This window comes from Aethina tumida, chromosome 6 (assembly GCF_024364675.1).
Source record: "Aethina tumida isolate Nest 87 chromosome 6, icAetTumi1.1, whole genome shotgun sequence".
NCBI lineage: Eukaryota > Metazoa > Arthropoda > Insecta > Coleoptera > Nitidulidae > Aethina > Aethina tumida.
Genome location: NC_065440.1, coordinates 13,325,270 through 13,345,944, shown reverse-complemented (window position 1 = coordinate 13,345,944; position 20,675 = coordinate 13,325,270). Strand labels below are relative to the sequence as shown.

The 20,675-nt window shown below is 27.8% G+C and overlaps 1 protein-coding gene across 4 annotated transcripts in view; it reads left to right on the top strand.

Annotated features, from left to right (window-relative positions):
- Positions 1-20,675, top strand: part of LOC109605368 (TWiK family of potassium channels protein 7-like) — a 234,727-nt gene that overhangs the window by 11,240 nt on the left and 202,812 nt on the right. Inside the window, exons 1-3 of one of the 4 annotated variants that reach the window (XM_049968422.1) lie at positions 7,443-7,615; positions 15,841-15,989; positions 16,041-16,363. The gene's annotated coding sequence lies outside the window, so the exon portion shown is untranslated. Of the gene's footprint in view, positions 1-7,442; positions 7,616-15,840; positions 15,990-16,040; positions 16,364-20,675 lie in introns of those variants that run through there. The other 3 variants (XM_049968423.1, XM_049968424.1, XM_049968426.1) reach the window with 3 other exon arrangements.

Below are 20,675 nucleotides of genomic sequence, written 5' to 3'. Positions count from 1 at the left end.
TTTCGGACAACATGGGCTGTATGTAGTCGTGCATTATCCTGTATTATTAACACTCTTTATATATTTACATAGAAAAATAAGTTTTTATTTATAATTGTTACAAAAAATCTTAAAAAATATTGTTTTTCTTAAAAAATTAAAAATTAACAAAATTTTATGTTTACAAAAAATAAAAATTTAAACTTAATATGGGGTATTTCCACCTCTACTACGAATGACTGCTTCACATCTTCAGTTTATACTCAAAATCTGGGTTCTAATTTCATTGTGGTCCAAATTCTTTTAAATTTCGAGTAGAAGACACTCCACATCGTCTAAATTATTCGGACGGTTGGATGGTCCCTTAAACGTCTTCCAAGAATGTCACAGATATGTTCTATTGGGTTGAGGTCTGGACTGTAAGCTGGCCATGCCATATCATTAATCACAGCGTCAGCAAGTCAATGTGGGCTGCATTCTTGTTTAATTTACTCAGGAAATTGGTACTCTTATTTTTGAAACAATTGAAATTATCCACCTGAAAAGACTCAAACAAATTTAATGAATCTTCTCACACTTTTGTTAAAATTCAGTTAAACTTTACTCAAACAATCTAAAGCCAAACGAAAATAATATTAGTGAACATTATGTTTTAATTTAAACTACATTTAAAATTTAATACGTCAAAGAAATACGGCGTCGACGCTTTGGTGTGCTTAAAAACAAAATAATCACCTAAAAGTCACGAAAAGGTGGCGTAAATAATTAAAATCAACATGTCACTTTTAGTTTTTGAAATTTCCTTTGATCCATTGTAAGATTTCGTCCCGTTTTGTCCCCGCAGCTGCTGCCACGGTGCATTGTTCAAGTGCACGTGAAAAACCGTAACGCGAGATAAAAAGAAATTACTCCGCAAATAACACGTCCACGATTATTTTCCACGTCTTTGTCCGCAACGTAAAATTTATCCAATGAAATAAAATATAACATGTAAATAACCGCGTTGCAAATGCAACAAAGGAAATGTTTGACGGGATAAAATATCTATGTATAATGGTATTGAGTGGAATAGATTGCCTTGCGATACGAAATGTATTGCTTATTTCACATTCCGGATCTCTGATCGTTCTAAACGGGGGTGGGGGAGATTTTCTGAATAATGCATACATAACCGACCTTTACGTCAACACGAGGAAATCCATACTGAAAAAATGGTGCCGTGCATTGTCTACTTTATTTATCGTTACACAATGGTGTAAGGTAGAAATGTTAATTGCTGACGTAAGTTATTAACATTTACCACCCTTAAATCTAACGTGAAGCAGTGATTTGCCCTATACAAGAAGGTCAAAATTTTGGAGAAGGTACAACACGTCTAATAATTAAGAAAATCTATGTAAACCTTTGGTCCAATCGTGTTTAAATTTGTTATGTGTTATCCTAAAATGCACACCTACAATTTAATGCTATAATCTATTTAAAACTATTAAGTTTTCCATATTCTTTGCTCAATTTAGAAGAAACAACATTCTCTTGATTAATTTTGATCATCACAGCTATTTTTGAGATGTTTTATCAGTTTTAATGTTCTAACTTCTCTTAAGTTTTGACTACCTATTAGAGAAATTAAAAATAAGAAAAGAATATATATAATAACATAAAAAAAGAATGTCAAGACTCTAAAATCCGTACCGTAAAACAAACTCCGTCCATTGTCCACGTTATTTATCATTTCGCACGGCGCAATTAACAATCGCGTTCAAATGTTAATGACCGTCGTAAACTATTAACATTTACACCCCCCATCCTTAAATCCGGCAATCGGACCGAACGTAATTAGACAAGGGTTTGTAAATGTCACAAAAGGAAGTCACCCTTCGACCTGAGGCCATCGAAAACGGCACCAGTTTCACCGGAACGAGGTTTAATTAATTTCGTACACATTTATTGTACCGGTCCTGGACGTCGGCGACAGCGGGAAAAAATACCCCGGCCCCGCATCCCCCGTACCAAGCGATACATCAAACTGCGTTGTCCGGTGAAAGGGAACGCGACACGGCGGATCGGTTAATAAATTTTTTCGTTTGTGTTTCCTGCGACCGCGCTAATTCCCGGTGCAGGAAATTGCCGGTTGCATCGCCACTTTCTCTGCCCCGTCGTTTTGTTCGGCGTTTGGCGGTCCGTTCCGTTCGCGGATTTATGGCGATTTGAATGAAATATGCGTGTGTGATGGGCGGGAATGTGCTGAAAGGTTTCGCAGGTTTTTAAATGCGGCGGATGCGCCAGTTTAGACCTAGTACTGCAAGGCTCCGTAAAAACAGGTTATTTCAGTTTTATCAATACAATTAACTATTATTTACCAAACTGGCAGTGATTTAATTGATGAAAAAAATTAAAAAAAAAATCACAAGAGTTCACAAAATCATTTAAATCTTAAGTATTTTTCAAAATTGACAAATTCTGCAAAATATTTATACTACATTTAAATATTTGATATAATTTAATATGATATAATTTACAAAATTGATAAGAGTTAAATCATTTAAAACAGTTAGAAGAATTAAATACTGTTCAAGATGGACAAGTTTTACAAACTATATTATATTTAAAAGTTTTATAAGATGTACAAGATATGTGTGACTCTCAAAATTTATATAATTTACAAAATTGACAAGAGTTAAATCATTTGAAACATTTAGAAGACTTAAATACTGTTCAAAATGGACAAGTTTTACAAACTATCTATATTACATTTAAAAGTTTGATAATATTTAAAAGATTTACAAGATACGTATGACATACAAAATTTATATAATTTACAAAATTGACAAGAGTTAAATCAATTAAAACAATTAGAAGAATTAAATACTGTTCAAAATGGACAAGTTTTACAAACTATCTATATTACATTTAAAAGTTTGATAAGATTTAAAAGATTTACAAGTTCTGCCTGACTTAAAAAATTCATAATTTACAAAATTGACAAGAGTTAAATCATTTGAAACATTTAGAAGATTTAAATACTGTTCAAAAGGGACAAGTTTTACAAAGTATCTATATTACATTTAAAAGTTTTAAAAGATTTACAAGATACGTGTGACTCACAAAATTTGTATAATTTACAAAATTGACAACAGTTAAATCATTTGAAACATTTAGAAGACTTAAATACTGCTAAAAATGGGCAAGTTTTACAAACTATCTAAATTACATTTAAAAGTTTGATAAGATTTAAAAGATTTACAAGATATGTGTGACTCACAAAATTTTTATAATTTACTAAATTGACAAGAGTTAAATCACTTAAAACATTTAGAAGACTTAAATTCTGTCTAAAATGGACAAGTTTCACAAACTATCTATATTACATTTTAAAGTGTTATAAGATTTAAAACATTTACAAGATACATGTGACTCACAAAATTTGTATAATATACAAAATTGACAAGAGTTAAATCATTTAAAACATTTAGAAGACTTAAATACTGTTCAAAATGGACCAGTTTTACAAACTATCTATATTACATTTAAAAGTTTGATGAAATTTAAAAGATTTAAAAGTTCTGCCTGACTCACAAAATTCATATAATTTACAAAATTGACAAGAGTTAAATCACTTAAAACATTTAGAAGACTTAAATACTGTTCAAAATGGACAAGTTTTTCAAACTACCTATATTATATTTAAAACTTTGATAAGATTTATAAGATTTACAAGATACGTGTGACACACGAAATTTATATAATTTACAAAATTGATAAGAGTTAAATCATTTGAAACATTTAGAAGACTTAAATACTGTTCAAAATGGACAAGTTTTACAAACTGTATATATTACATATAAAAGTTTGATAAGATTTAAGTCCTGTGTGACTCACAAAATTCATATAATTTACAAAATTGGCAAGAGTTAAATCATTTAAAACATTTAAAAGACTTAAATACTGTTCAAAATGGACAAGTTTTACAAACTATCTATATTACATTTAAAAGTTTTATAAGATTTAAAAGATTTACAAGATATATATGACTTATACAAAATTTATATAATTTACAAAATTAACAAGAGTTAAATCAATTAAAACATTTAGAAGTCTTAAATACTTTTTAAAATGTTCAAGTTTTACAAACTATCTATATTACATTTAAAAGTTTGATGAAATTTAAAAGATTTACAAGTTCTGCCTGACTCACAAAATTCATATAATTTACAAAATTGACAAGAGTTAAATCATTTGAAACATTTAGAAGATTTAAATACTGTTCAAAAGGGACAAGTTTTACAAACTATCTATATTACATTTAAAAGTTTGATAAGATTTAAAAGATTTACAAGTTCTGTCTGACTCGCAAAATGTATATAATGTACAAAATTGACGAGAGTTTACTCATTTGAAATATTTAAAAGATTTAAATACTGTTTAAAATGGACAAGTTTTACAAACTATCTATATTACATTTAAAAGTTTTATAAGGTTTAAAAGATTTACAAGATACATGTGACTCACAAAATTAGTATAATTTACAAAATTGACAAGAGTTAAATCAATTAAAACATTTAGAAGCCTTAAATACTTTTTAAAATGTTCAAGTTTTACAAACTATCTATATTACATTTAAAAGTTTGATAAGATTTAAAAGATTTACAAGTTCTGTCTGACTTGCAAAATGTATATAATGTACAAAATTGACGAGAGTTTACTCATTTGAAATATTTAAAAGATTTAAATACTGTTCAAAATGGACAAGCTTTACAAACTATCTATATTACATTTAAAAGTTTTATAAGGTTTAAAAGATTTACAAGATACATGTGACTCACAAAATTAGTATAATTTACAAAATTGACAAGAGTTAAATCAATTAAAACATTTAGAAGCCTTAAATACTTTTTAAAATGTTCAAGTTTTACAAACTATCTATATTACATTTAAAAGTTTGATAAGATTTAAAAGATTTACAAGTTCTGTCTGACTCACAAAATTCATATAATTTACAAAATTGACAAGAGTTAAATCATTTGAAACATTTAGAAGACTTAAATACTGTTCAAAATGAACAAGTTTTACAAACTATCTATATTACATTTAAAAGTTTGATAAGATTTAAAAGATTTACAAGTTCTGTCTGACTCGCAAAATGTATATAATGTACAAAATTGATGAGAGTTTACTCATTTGAAATATTTAAAAGATTTAAATACTGTTCAAAATGCCCAAGTTTTACGAACTATCTATATTACATTTAAAAGTTTGACAAGATTTAAAAGATTTACAAGATACGTGTGACTCATAAAATTTATATAATATACAAAATTGACAAGAGTTAAACCATTTAAAACATTTAGAAGACTTAAATACTGTTCAAAATGAACAAGTTTTACAAATTATCTACATTACATTTAACAGTTTGATAAGATTTAAAAGATTTATAAGATACGTGTGACTCATAAAATTTGTATAATTTACCAATTTAGCAAGAGTTAAATCATTGAAAACATTTAGAAGACTTAAGTACTGTCCAAAATTGTCAACTTCTACAAAATATCTATATTACATTAAAAGTTTCACAACATTTAAAACATTTACAAGATGTAACTTGCATTTTACAAAAGTGACGAGAGTTAATGATATATAACTTTAGAAAATTATGCAGTGCTGTCGAAAAGTTTGACACATTTTCAATTATTTACCATATCTATGCGACTTACAAAATTGACAAGATACTTACGCTAAAACATTCAGAAGACTTAAGTGTCCGCCGTCAAATATTAACGATGGAATGCAGATGCGATGCACAGGTAGTGAAATTACCCCCCATGTATTTTTCATGTCTCGAATTTAATTTAAAATCGAAGGGGGTGGCGGCGAAATTAATGCAAAGTAACCGGATATGACGGCAAGTGTACGGCAGGCCCGTATCAATTCATTAACCCGTCGTCGCCGTGTCGATTGGCTCTTACTTGTTAGTTTGTAAATTAATTTACGGTGAGGAGCAGCAACTTGTCCGTATCGATTCCGTATCAGTTTGTCGGACGGCAATTTACTTGGCAGCGGTGAATTAATTTTTATTCGACGATTTAATTAGCTAATGATTTGTCAGTGGGCCGGTTACGGGACCACCGGTTTTATAAATCAAATAATCGGACCGCAAAACCGTCGGGGAAAACGTATTGTCGGGCAAAAATTCAATGAAAACCGACCACAAAAGTCTGTAAGGCGATCGGATCGGACTTAAAATATGATTTATTTCACAATGAAACGTTACTCGGCGAAAAGGTTTTAAATATACCACGCTGCTCTTTTAATTTTTTTTTTTTTTTTGCTCCTTTCTTTTTTCACTGCTATTTTACTTTGTAATGTAACGTTGCTTTCGTGCCCGCTTTTAAAATTATTACTTTGCTAATGTTAGATAAACATTTTATTTAAATAATCCAAACGTAAATAAAAATAATATTAGTGGACGTTTTATTTCTATTTTTAATTTGAACTACGTTTAAAATTTAATATTTCAAACAGCTTCTTTATATTCTCCTCTTTAAATCATAATATCTTGTATAACTTATTTAATAATAAATTTATATAAAACTTATCAATTTGGTCAAACTTTATTGTAGTGATAATAAATAGACATGAATACGTAATATTTAAATTTTATAAATCTTACATATCTTGTAAATCTTCTAAATCTTGTCAAATTATTATAATGATAATGATAATTCATTTAAAATAAGACACAAGTGCTGTCCAAAATCAGATCTACAAAATATCAGGCACCACATTTAAAAGTTTGACAAGATTTGGAAGATTTTCATGAAATTGATTCACTAGAAATTGATATTATATACAAATATAAGGTCTACAAAATGTCATATACTATATTTAAAAGGTTGACAAGATTTGAAAGATTTTCGAGATCTGTGTGATGTATAAAATTTATATAATTTACAAAATTGACAAAAGTTAAATTATTTGAAACATTTGGAAGACTTAAAGACTGCTCAAAATTGAGAAGATCTACAAAATATCATACACCTCATTTAAAAATTTGATAAGATTGGAAGATTTAAATGAAATTGATTTACAAAAAATTGATATAATATACAAAATTGATAAGAGTTAAATTGTTTAAAATTTTTAGATTACTTAATTGCTGTCCAAAATTGACAAGATCTACAAAATATATCATAAATTTTAAAGTTTGACATGATTTTGAAGATTTACAAAATCTGTGTGACTTATAAAATTTATATAATTTACATAATTGAGAAGTGTCAAATTATTTAAGACATTTATAAGATTTATGTGCTGTCCAAAATTGATAAGGTCTACAAAATATCATATACTACATTTAAAAGTTTGACAAGATTTGAAAGATTTTCAAGATCTATGTGACGTATAAAATTTATATAATTTACAAAATTGACAAAAGTTAAATCATTTAAAACATTTAGAAGATTTAAATATTGTCTAAAAAGTTCTACAAAATATTTATTCTACATTAAAATGTTTGATAAGATTTATACAATTTATAAAATTGATAAAAGTTATAGTTAGAAGATTTAAATAGAGTTTAAAATGGACAAATTTGACAAGATCTACAAAATATATTGACAAGATTTGGAAGATTTATAAGGTGTGTGACGTACAAAATTTATATAATTTACAAAATTCAAAAGATTTACATGATTTAAAACTTTCACAAGACTTATGTTCTTTACAAAATGAACAAGTTTTACTAAATTAACAACAAGTTTGACAGGATTTACAAAATGTATTTGATTAATAAAATCCTCATGCTTTATGAAACTGACAAAATTCAAAAGATTTACTTGATTTAAAACTTTCACAGGACTTATGTTCTTTATAAAATTAACAAGTTTTACTAAATTAACAAGTTTGACAGGATTTACAAAATGTATGTGAGTAATAAAATAATCATGTTTTATAAAACTGACAAGATTTAAAAGATTTACTTGATCTAAAACTTTCACAAGACTTGTGTTCACTACAAAATTAACAAGTTTTACTAAATTAACAAGTTTGACAGGATTTACAAAATGTATTTGATTAATAAAATACTCATGCTTTATAAAACTGACAAAATTCAAAAGATTTACATGATTTAAAATTTTCACAGGACTTATGTTCTTTAAAAAATTAACAAGTTTTACTAAATTAACAAGTTTGACAGGATTTACAAAATGTATTTGATTAATAAAATACTCATGCTTTATGAAACTGACAAAATTCAAAAGATTTACTTGATTTAAAACTTTCACAGTACTTATGTTCTTTAAAAAATTAACAAGTTTTACTAAATTAACAAGTTTGACAGGATTTACAAAATGTATGTGAGTAATAAAATACTCATGCTTTATAAAACTGACAAGATTCAGAAGATTTACTTGATTTAAAACTTTCACAGTACTTATGTTCTTTAAAAAATTAACAAGTTTTACTAAATTAACAGCAAGTTCGACAGGATTTACAAAATGTATGTGTTTAATAAAATACTCATGCTTTATAAAACTGACAAGATTCAGAAGATTTACTTGATCTAAAACTTTCACAAGACTTATGTTCATTACAAAATTAACAAGTTTTACTAAATTAACAAGTTTGACAGGATTTACAGAATGTATTTGATTAATAAAATACTCATGCTTTATAAAACTGACAAAATTCAAAAGATTTACATGATTTAAAACTTTCACAGGACTTATGTTCTTTAAGAAATTAACAAGTTTTACTAAATTAACAAGTTTAATAGGATTTACAAAATGTATTTGATTAATAAAATACTCATGCTTTATGAAACTGACAAAATTCAAAAGATTTACTTGATTTAAAACTTTCACAGTACTTATGTTCTTTACAAAATTAACAAGTTTTACTAAATTAACACCAAGTTCGATAGGATTTACAAAATATATGTGTTTAATAAAATACTCATGCTTTATAAAACTGACAAAATTCAAAAGATTTACTTGATTTAAAACTTTCACAGTACTTATGTTCTTTACAAAATTAACAAGTTTTACTAAATTAACAAGTTCGACAGGATTTACAAAATGTATGTGTTTAATAAAATACTCATGCTTTATAAAACTGACAAGATTCAGAAGATTTACTTGATCTAAAACTTTCACAAGACTTATGTTCATTACAAAATTAACAAGTTTTACTAAATTAACAAGTTTGACAGGATTTACAGAATGTATTTGATTAATAAAATACTCATGCTTTATAAAACTGACAAAATTCAAAAGATTTACATGATTTAAAACTTTCACAGGACTTATGTTCTTTAAAAAATTAACAAGTTTTACTAAATTAACAAGTTTAACAGGATTTACAAAATGTATTTGATTAATAAAATACTCATGCTTTATGAAACTGACAAAATTCAAAAGATTTACATGATTTAAAATTTTCACAGGACTTATGTTCTTTACAAAATTAACAAGTTTACTAAATTAACAACAAGTTCGACAGGATTTACAAAATGTATGTGTTTAATAAAATACTCATGCTTTATAAAACTGACAAGATTCAGAAGATTTACTTGATCTAAAACTTTCACAGGACTTAAGTTCTTTGGAAGATTTATAAGGTGTGTGACGTACAAAATTTATATAATTTACAAAGTTGAGAAGAGTTAAATCATTTAAAACATGTAGAAGACATACGTGCTGCCCAAAATTGATACCATCTACAAAATATCATTTATTATGCCCAATTTTGTCAAACATTTAAATATTTTAAGCCGTCTAAATCTTACCTTGTGAGTTTTTTTAAAGTGTATAAATATTGTTTGTAAATTGGGAATATTCCATAATTTATTAAATTACACTTTAAGTTTAATATCGTAACTTTAAAAAATGACACTAAATTCCCGCCCATTGTATATTCATTAAATCCGTGCTAAACTTTCCAGTTTAAAAGTAATAAAACAACAAGATTTAATCTAAAAGAAAATTCGGTCGCACATGAAACCCGTTCAATCTCGGAACGTAGAATGTTCGAGTGCAACAACACGTTTTAAAATCCAATAGTTTTTGGGTGCATGTGCGAAATCGTCGAATAAAAGTCGACGACAATTCCTAAAACCACGTTTACGATAGTTTTAACTGTTGAAAAAAGGTCAACAGTGAACCGAAAAATTCACGTTCATTGACGCTTTAGTGTCGATGCCGGTGGGGGCGTTAGTTAATAATATAAGAAAGCCGGTGCCCAAGACACGTTACTGGAAATTGTTCTGGGAACGGGGGCCGTTGCAGGGGACACATTCCGTGACGGCAACACAATTTTCTTTCGCCGTCAAATATTAATGATGGAATGCAGATGTGATGTAGTACGGTGGCGATGGTCGAGATTGCCCTTATGTGCTTTTTTACGTCCTGAATTTAATTTAAGATCGAGGGGGAGGTGGTGAATTAATGTAAAGTAACCGGATATGTTACTTCCAAGACTTGAAAGATCCACAAGAATTATGTGATTTAAAACTTTCACAAGACTGACAAGAATTATAAAATTATATACAGTTACAAGTTTAACGATTTGAATTTTTTTCAATTTTTATATTGGTTACAAAACTTGTAAGATTTATTTATTTATATATTTCAAAAGATAAAATATTTATGTTTTACGATACTAACAAAATTCAAAAGATTTACATAATGTAAAACTTTGACAGTACTTATGTTCTTTACAAAATTAACAAGTTTTATTAATTTAACAACAAGTTTAAGAGGATTTATAAAATATATGTTATTAATAAAATACTCAAGTTTTATAAAATTGACAAGATTCGGAAGATTTACATGATCTAAAACTTTCACAAGAATTATGTTCTTTACAAAATTAACAAGTTTTACTAAATTAACAAGTTTGACAGGATTTACAAAATGTGTTTAATAAAATTCTCATGCTTTATAAAGCTGACAAGATTCAGAAGATTTACATGATCTAAAACTTTCACAAGAATTATGTTCTTTACAAAATTAACAAGTTTTACTAAAGTAACAAGTTTGACAGAATTTACAAAACGTATGTGTTTAATAAAATACTCATGCTTTATAAAACTGACAAAATTCAAATGATTTACACATGATTTAAAACTTTCACATGACTTATGTTCTTTACAAAATTAACAAGTTTTACTAAATTAACAAGTTTGACTGGATTTACAAAATATATGTGATTAATAAAATACTCATGGATTATAAAACTGACAAAATTCAAAAGATTTACATGATTTAAAACTTTCACAGGACTTGTATTCTTCACAAAATTAACAAGTTTTACTAAATCAACAAGTTTGACAGGATTCACAAAATGTATTTGATTAATAAAATACTTATGCATTATAAAACTGACAAAATTCAAAAGATTTACATGATTTAAAACTTTCACAGGACTTATGATCTTTACAAAATTAACAAGTTTTACTAAATTAACAAGTTTGACAGGATTTACAAAATGTATGTGATTAATAATATACTCATGCTTTATAAAATTGACAAGATTCAGAAAATTTACATGATCTAAAACTTTCACAAGAATTATGTTGTTTACAAAATTAACAAGTTTTACTAAAGTAACAAGTTTGACTGGATTTACAAAATGTATGTGATTAATAAAATACTCATGCTTTATAAAACTGACAAAATTCAAAAGATTTACATGATTTAATACTTTCACAGGTCTTAGGTTCTTCACAAAATTAACAAGATTTACTAAATTAACAAGTTTCACAGCATGTACAAAATGTACGTGATTAATAAAATACTCATGCTTTATAAAACTGACATAATTCAAAAGTTTTGCAGGATTTAAAAATTTCACAGGACTTACGTTCTTTACAAAATTAACAAGTTTACTAAATTAACAAGTTTAACAGGATTTACAAAATGTATGTGATTAATAAAATACTCATGCTTTATAAAACTAACAAAATTCAAAAGATTTACATGATTTAAAACTTTCATAGGACTTATGTTCTTTACAAAATTAACAAGTTCACTAAATTAACAACAAGTTTGACAGGATTAACAAAATGTACGTGATTAATAAAATACTCAAACTTTATAAAACTGACAAAATTCAAAAGATTTACATAATTTAAAACTTTCACAGGACCTATGTTCTTTACAAAACTAACAAGTTTTACTAAATTAACAAGTTTGACAGGATTTACAAAACGTATGTGTTTAATAAAATACTCATGCTTTATAAAACTGACAAAATTCAAAAGATTTACATGATTTAAAACATTCACAAGAACTATGTCCTTTACAAAATTAACAAGTTTTACTAAATTAACAACAAGTTTGACAGGATTTACAAAATGTACGTGATTAATAAAATACTTATGCTTTATAAAACTGACAAAATTCAAAAGATTTACATGATTTAAAACTTTCACATGACTTATGTTCTTTACAAAATTAACAAGTTTTACTAAATTAACAACAAGGATTTACAAAATGTACGTGATTAATAAAATACCATGTGACTTTATTTTATTATTATCTTATTGATAATGTCTTTTGAAAAAAATTAAAGGGTGAGGAAAACAAATAAAAAATTTTCAAATCATGTATAGTTTGTAAATTTCCTAAATGCAGCATTTGAATTAAATTCTTCCTATATCGACTTAACAACAAAATAACCGGTTTAATTTAACAATAAAATTGAATTATTAATTAATTAATTTAATTTCCCATAATAAAATAAATTGAGTCAGATAATTATTATAATTTACCATAACATTAAACAATCATAAAATAAAATAGTTGTTATAAAATATTGAACTGTCGCTCTAATTGTTTAAAATACAATGAAAATCAATCATTTTAGTATATATTAATTGTATTAAGTTATTTTTTATGATTAATTAAAAATGATTAAATTATGTACAAATTATATAAATGTGAGCCTCTGAGTACAGCTACTCATAAAATTTTAAATTAATTAATTATTTACTTGGAGAAACACTGAAATGTTTTACGTACATACATTTCGTTAGCATCAACTCAAATATTTAAATAACTTTTAATCCTAGCGACGCTTCAATTATGAATAATGACAAAGTTTATATTTACGTATAAATAATAAAATTTTCATTCGTTTAACGTCACATCCACGTAACTATAAAGATAAATGTTTTAATTTACGTCGAGGACAAAAACTGTGTCAGTTGATTAACCGAAACAGAAATAAGACAAATCTACCACAGAGGCACTTAAACAAATCAGCCACTCAGGCGATTAACTGGAATCATTACTCAGCATTAAGGCTAATGGATCCACGAATATTTAAACCTCGGCTAATCTGCTTATTTGTAGTGTGTTATTGCTGAACTGGCGCGAAACATTCGACCGACCTGCGTTTCTTAATTGGAAACTTGTTACTTTTGTGCCCTCACATTAATATTTGGTTAGGATGACGCCGGTTATTTTACGATTACGCCCCCGTCGTGTACGAATTAAACTACGAAACGAACGTACAAACACGCAGGGACCGCCGGCCACCCCTAATTTCCTTTTTAACGCCCCCCCAACGCCAATTAAATTCCGTGCCGATGAACTTTATCGCCGCGATGTAAATTATTTATGAATGTCCTCTCGAATGTTATGAGTGCCGATATTTTGGCCCGATTGAACGCTTTCGTTTGCTCTTTGTGCCCTCCGTTTGATGTCCGATTAATTGGGCCCGGGCGTGAAGCGGTCGTCGACGCAATATTTTACGTTTCTTCGGCTCGACGATGGTGAGAGGCGGAACTTTTAGCGGAGGCGAAAGTGAAACAGCGCCTGAATTTCGTTACGCAGTTAATTATTTAATTAAGTTCGGAGCCGGGACGGGTGTTAATCGATTAAATGGCGAATGCGCCACTGCGTTATTTTGTTTCGTTGTAAAATTTTACAACTGTATTTTGACAGTTGTTTAAAAGTTTAATGTTATATAAAAATTTTATATGACTCTTATATTTTAAAGCTCATTTGAAAGTTGTGAGTGTATTATAAAATTTAGGAATTTTTTAAACATAAATTTCTAACTCATGTGACTCATGTGACCTTTATAAACCTTGTGAATTTTTTAAATACTGCAATCTGATTTATCACTTTGTTAATCTTGTAAATTGTTCATTATTCTCCTAAATAATTTTCCGTTATATCTTGAAAATTTTATAAATGTTGACAATTATACAAATCTCCAAAATTTAGTCAACCACTTTTTTAGTCTCATTCTTCTTAATCTTGTAAATTTTGAGAATTTTTCCGAATATTTGTTGAAAATATTATAAATGCTAGGAATTAATACAAATATTGAAAATCTAAAAAATCACTTTGTTGCTTTCCTAGCTAATTTTCGGATATTCATAAAAATATAAAAAATGTTAAGAATTTTACATGTCTTGAAAATCTAGTCAATCACTTTTTTAATCTCCCTGTTAATCTTCTTGTTAATCTCCTCCAGATTCTCCTCTTGTAAACCTAATTACTCTTTGGAATTTTAAAAATATTCTTAGGCTTCTTAATGTTTTAAATCTTGAGGATTTTTTAAATATCGTACATTTTTTGAACGTTGGAATTCTTGATAATCTTGTTAATCTCCTTGTTACTTTCCTAGATAATTTTCGAATATTTGTTGAAAATATTAGAAATGTTGAGTATTATACAAATCTTGAAAATCTAGTCAATCACTTTATTTAAATCCTTGTTTCTTTACTTGTTAATCTCTTCTAGATTCTCAAATTTAAGGACTCTTAGGGATTTTAAAAATGTTGTGAGTCTTGTCAATGTTGTAAATCTTGAGAATATTCCACATATCCTATATTTTATAAACGTTGAAATTCTTGTTAATCCTGTAAATTTTTTACATTTTGTGGATGTGATTGATCACCTTGTTAATCTTGTAAGTTACCTTGTTACTTTCCTAGCTAATTTTCGAATATTCTTTGAAAATATAAAAATTGTTGAGATTATACAAGTCTTGAAAATCTAGTCAATCACTTTTTGAATCTCCTTGTTACTCTTCTTGTTAATCTCCTCCAGATTCTCCTCTTGTAAACCTAATTACTATTTTGAATTTTAAAAATATTCTTAGTCTTCTTAATGTTTTAAATCTTGAGGATTTTTTAAATATCGTACATTTTTTGAACGTTGGAGTTCTTGTTAATTTTGTTAATCTCCTTGTTACTTTCCTAGATAATTTTTGAATATTTGTTGAAAATATTAGAAATGTTGAGTATTATACAAATCTTGAAAATCTAGTCAGTCACTTTATTTAAATCCTTGTTTTTCTACTTGTTAATCTCTTCTAGATTCTCAAATTTAGGGGCTCTTAGGGATTTTAAAAATTTTAAGAGTCTTGTCAATGTTGTAAATCTTGAGAATATTCTTCAAATCCTATATTTTATAAACGTTGAAATTCTTGTTAATCCTGTAAATTTTTTACATTTTGTGGATGTGATTGATCACCTTGTTAATCTTGTAATTCACTTTATTTCTTTCCTAGCTAATTTTCGAGTATTCCTTGAAATTATAAAAAAATGTTGAGAATTTTACATGTCCTGAAAATCTAGTCAATCACTTTTTTAATCTCCTTGTTATTTTTCTTGTTAATCTCCTTCAAATTGTCCTGTTATAAATCTAGTAACTTTTCTATAAATTTTACTGTCTTTTAAAAATCGTATATTTTATGAACGTTGGAAGTCTTCTTAATCTTATATATCTTTTACATCCTGTAAATCTGATCAATCACCCAGCCAGTCTTGTAAATCCCCTTGCTATCCTCTTCAAGACAAGTGTAACAAAACGATTATTGTTATGTAACTCCGAACCGTTTCCATAGTGCCAATGCAAAAATATCGATTGACCATCCATCTATTCATCTTCCTCCGGTCCAAAGACAACCCCTCCACGAACGACCGGCGAAGTGCAGCCGCAACGCACGCTTCCGCCGCCGGACCCGTCAATCAGCCACCCGGCAAAACCATCACCGTACGCAACCCCCTACAAGAGGAAGCCCTGACCCCAAATAATATTTTTCAGACCTAGTGCAAGCAGCGGCAAAGAAAGCCGCCGTCGGCCGGACCCTCCCCGCCGCCCGATCGATCCGCCCCACCGCCTGCCCCTCGATTCGCGCCCCCACCAGTCGCCGCCGCCGTCGTCTGACAGCGCCCGAGTAGAGCGACGACCGTCGACCGGGGCACGTGGCAGGACGGCGAACACGCGTCGCGACGCTTCCCTTACGCACGACGACGAGTTTTACGCGACGGCGAAACGGTGCGACTCCGATCCGGTGCGGTTCTGTGGTTGGTGTGGTTCTTGTTCTGTGGGATATTCCGGGTGGTGGATTTTTTTCTTTGCTGGAGGTTTGTTCATTTTTATTATTAAATATATTTATTATTTTACTATAATAATTTATTATTATAAATATTTAATAATTTTTTTGTTTGTGAATAATATTAATATTAATTATTACATTAAAGATTTTATAAATTTAAAGGTAATTAATTAATTTTAATTATTAATATTTTAAAATATTATTATAAAACTATGTATAACATACAATTTAATATAAAAAATTAAAGATTGTTTTAAATGTATAAAGAACCCCCTTTGATTAAATATTTTTGACTTAAAACTTTTTGCATGTAACTTGATAATAATTACATGTAACATTTTTATTATATTTTATGTAATTAAAATAATAATATTTATTTATTTGGGAATAATATTAATAATTATTATCATCCTATAGGTTTCATATATTTAAAGTAATTTAATTTATTTTAAAAGAGGACGCAACTAATATTATCCCAGAAGGCGCTCTTTAAAATATTAATTTAAAACTAATGTATAACATTCAATTTATTATAAAAAATTAAAGATACTTTTAAATACATAAAGAACCCTCTTTAATTACAAATTTTTGACTAAAAACTTTCTGTATGGAACTTAATAATCACCATATGTAACATTTTTATTCTATTTTATCTAATTAGAGTAATTATGGTTATTTATTTGTGAATAATATTAATAATTATTATCACCTTATATGTTTTATATATTTATAGTGATTTAATTTATTTTAAAAGAGGACGCAACTAAAATTATCCAGAAAGGGGCTCTTTAAAATATTAATATAAAACTAATGTATAACAGTCAATCTATTATAAAAAATTAAAGATACTTTTAAATACATAAAGAACTCCCCTTTAATTACAAATTTTTGACTAAAAACTTTCTGTATGGAACTTAATAATAACTATATGTAACATTTTTATTCTATTTTATCTATTTAGAATAATTATGGTTATTTCTTTGTGAATAATATTAATAATTATTATCACTGTATAAGCTTTTATATACTTAAAGTGATTTAATTTATTTTAAAAGAGGACACAACCAAAATTATCCAGGAAGAAGCACTTTAAAATATTAACATTCAATTTATTATAAAAAATAAAGATAGTTTAAAATACATAAAGAACCCTCTTTAATTAAAATTTTTTGACTAAAAACTTTCTATATGGAACTTGATAATAACTACATGTAACATTTTTATTCCATTTTATCTAATTAAAGTAATTATAGTTATTTATTTGTGAATAATATTAATAATAATTATCACCTCATAGATTTTGTATATTTAAATTGATTTAATTTATTTTTAAAGAAAGAAACTAAATTTATTCAGAAAGGGACTCTTTATAATATTAATATAAAACTAATGTATAACATACAATTTAATATAAAAAATTAAAAATAATTTTAAATAATATAAAGAACCTTATTTAATTAAATAATATTGAGGTAAAACTTTTTGTATGTTTATTATATGTAGTTATTTTTATTTTTTTTATCTAATTAAAGTGATTTAATTAATTTAAAAGAGGATTATTATAAAAGTAAATGAAAAACATGCAATTTAATATAAAAAATTAAATTTTTAACTTAAAACATTTATTGAAAATAACTACATGTAATTTTTAGTCTATTTAATTAAAGTAATTGCATTTAATTATTTATGAATATTTATTATCTTATAGATTTAGACATTTAAAGTAATTTAATTATATAAAATAACCAAATTAGAGGTTGGAAAATTCAATTGTGGAATACACGTTAACCAAAGATCAGACTATAAGAAACTGTTATTGGAACTTCCAAATATTATACAGGGTGTTCATTATTTACGTTTAACTTTGAACATCTTAAAATATTAATTTTTGATTAAATCTGTGTTAATATTTATTTTACGTATAGAGAATCATTACACCAATCAAAAGGTCTTTTTAATATCCAATTTAATTTTTATAAAATACAGACTGTTTCATTGAAAATAACAAAATTATTGATGTTTTACGATAGATGAAAGGTAAATAACGAACACCTTGTATAAAACTTGGCAACACTAATAATGGCTTCTTATAGAATGGTCCTTAGTTAAATGAATTTTGCAGGATCAAAGTTGAAGATTTTATAGACATTTTAGTAAAACTATCAGTCTGTCAAAATTTTTGGAAAAAAATTAATAACTCAAAAACTATTGGATTTGGGGATATGACATTATATACCCATTTTATTTATAATTACATGTAGAATTTAAAAATACAAAAATATACAGGGTGTTCCATTGAAAATAGTAAATTTGATTCCACTTCCGGTGAATCAGGAAGTGAAATTTTGTTCAAAATAAATTAAAAAAGGACTTCAAGTCAAATTATAATTGCCATTCAAATTTCATTTCAATACCATTTTAATTTTCCGTTACCCATAAATTTCTTTGGAACAAGTTAGGTAAATCACTCTGTATATATACAATATAAATAATTACAAATAATATCAAAAAGATTGAAATATTTTAAAGTTTACAAAAGATAAAAGTTGAGTTATATTCTGAGATTTACAAAATATAAATTAACAATTAATTAATATCAGGAAATAAGAAAAAAAGTTTCAGGGAAACCCTTTTTAATTAAATATTTTTAGCATGAAACTTCCCTGCAAAGATATTTTTATTTTTGTGATGGTTGAAAAAGTTTATGACGCAAAAGACAATGGAACTCCATAACAAACTTTGTTTAGAAACTTTACATAAAAATAAAATTAGTTAAAATAAACAGAAATTGAACAACCATTAATTAATAGTTTATAATTATATTTGACATTAATTAATATGTCGTTGTAATTTATAATGGCATACATAAACATTTGATAATATTAAAACAATATTTGAATTAATTTAATGATATTTATTATTAAAAAAAATCGGAAACAAGATTTTGTAGTGAAACCGTGTGACAATACGAACCACACAAAATGAAAATATAATTTATGGCACTTTTAGGTAATTAAACAACAACAGCAACTCACAATTGTATAATTTATCGTCCATCGAAATTTATGACTGCACAGACAATAGAGTCCCCTCACGACTCCCACATTTTTTCACTTGTCCAAAATGTCCGGACACAGGAAAAAAAAAAACCAGAGACAACTAAATAATTCCAAGAACTAGCACAAACGGAACGCACCAAACAAAATTAATAATAAATTATTCACTCAGCTGCGTGGACGAGGAAACGCCGGTCGTAAAGCCCGCCTGAATTATTAACCCCCCGTTTCATCTTCCATGATGGTCGTCCGGAACGAGTGGAAAAAAATGCGGGGGTCGGACGTGTGCCGATCATTTACGTGATACCTTTTAATTGTGCCCACCCTCCCCGGATCGTGTGTATCCATCAAAACAGTGGCGTAAGCGTGTGTGCACCCCGAAAAGTCCGGGCAACTTCTCCATCGCCTCCGGCGTGATGTATCACCCGAAGAGACGTCGACTCGCGACTATCTGAGTCGAAAAGTTTCCCTAATATATTACGGCATGGATGTCGCCGATTCGCCGGGCGAAAGATGTTTTGTATTAAAGTTTTTCAATTATTGTTACATGAGGTATGAAAGTTGATTCAGGCCCGGGTCCGGGACTCCGGACGCATTAATACGTGTCACGGACTCGTCCGTTGATCGATGGCCGCACATTTTTAACGACGCAAGATTATTTTTTTTTTCGGATTTTGGGGTCGTAACTTTCGACCGTCATAACTCACGTCCGGAACTTACTTACTGCGTAATTTCGATCCGGTTTTAAATGCACATGCACACGATGAATCATTAGTTTAAGCGAGGCCCGTAAATTGTGCGGGACACACGTACGGAATTGGGCAAACAATGTTTAAATCAAAAACTACCCGTTCGTTTGCCCTTCTCGTACTTCGTTTTCGTGGGCATATTTCATACATAATTTGTGTGTTCGCCTTTACATCTTGCCATTTTTGGGCCGTTTATTCTGATACAACTCCAATTTCCTGTTTTCCTTTTCAGCTGTTCTTCTGAGACTGTTTTATGTCTGAAGACTCATCATTGTTGCTACGACTTCCGTTTTTCTATATGCGTTTTTGTTTTGTTGTTTTGAGACATTCATGTTGGAGGCACATTATTTTTTATTTTTTGTGCTTCTTGCCAAATGTGTTTCATATCTAAAAACTCTTTCTCTCATTTTATTTAATTTATTTTCAGCTCCTGAAGAGGCATTGTGTTATTCTCTTTTAATATTTGTGGCCTCTTTAATTTAAATCAAACTCTTCTTCACTGAATTTTTCAATAGTTCTTAATATTTCCTTTATT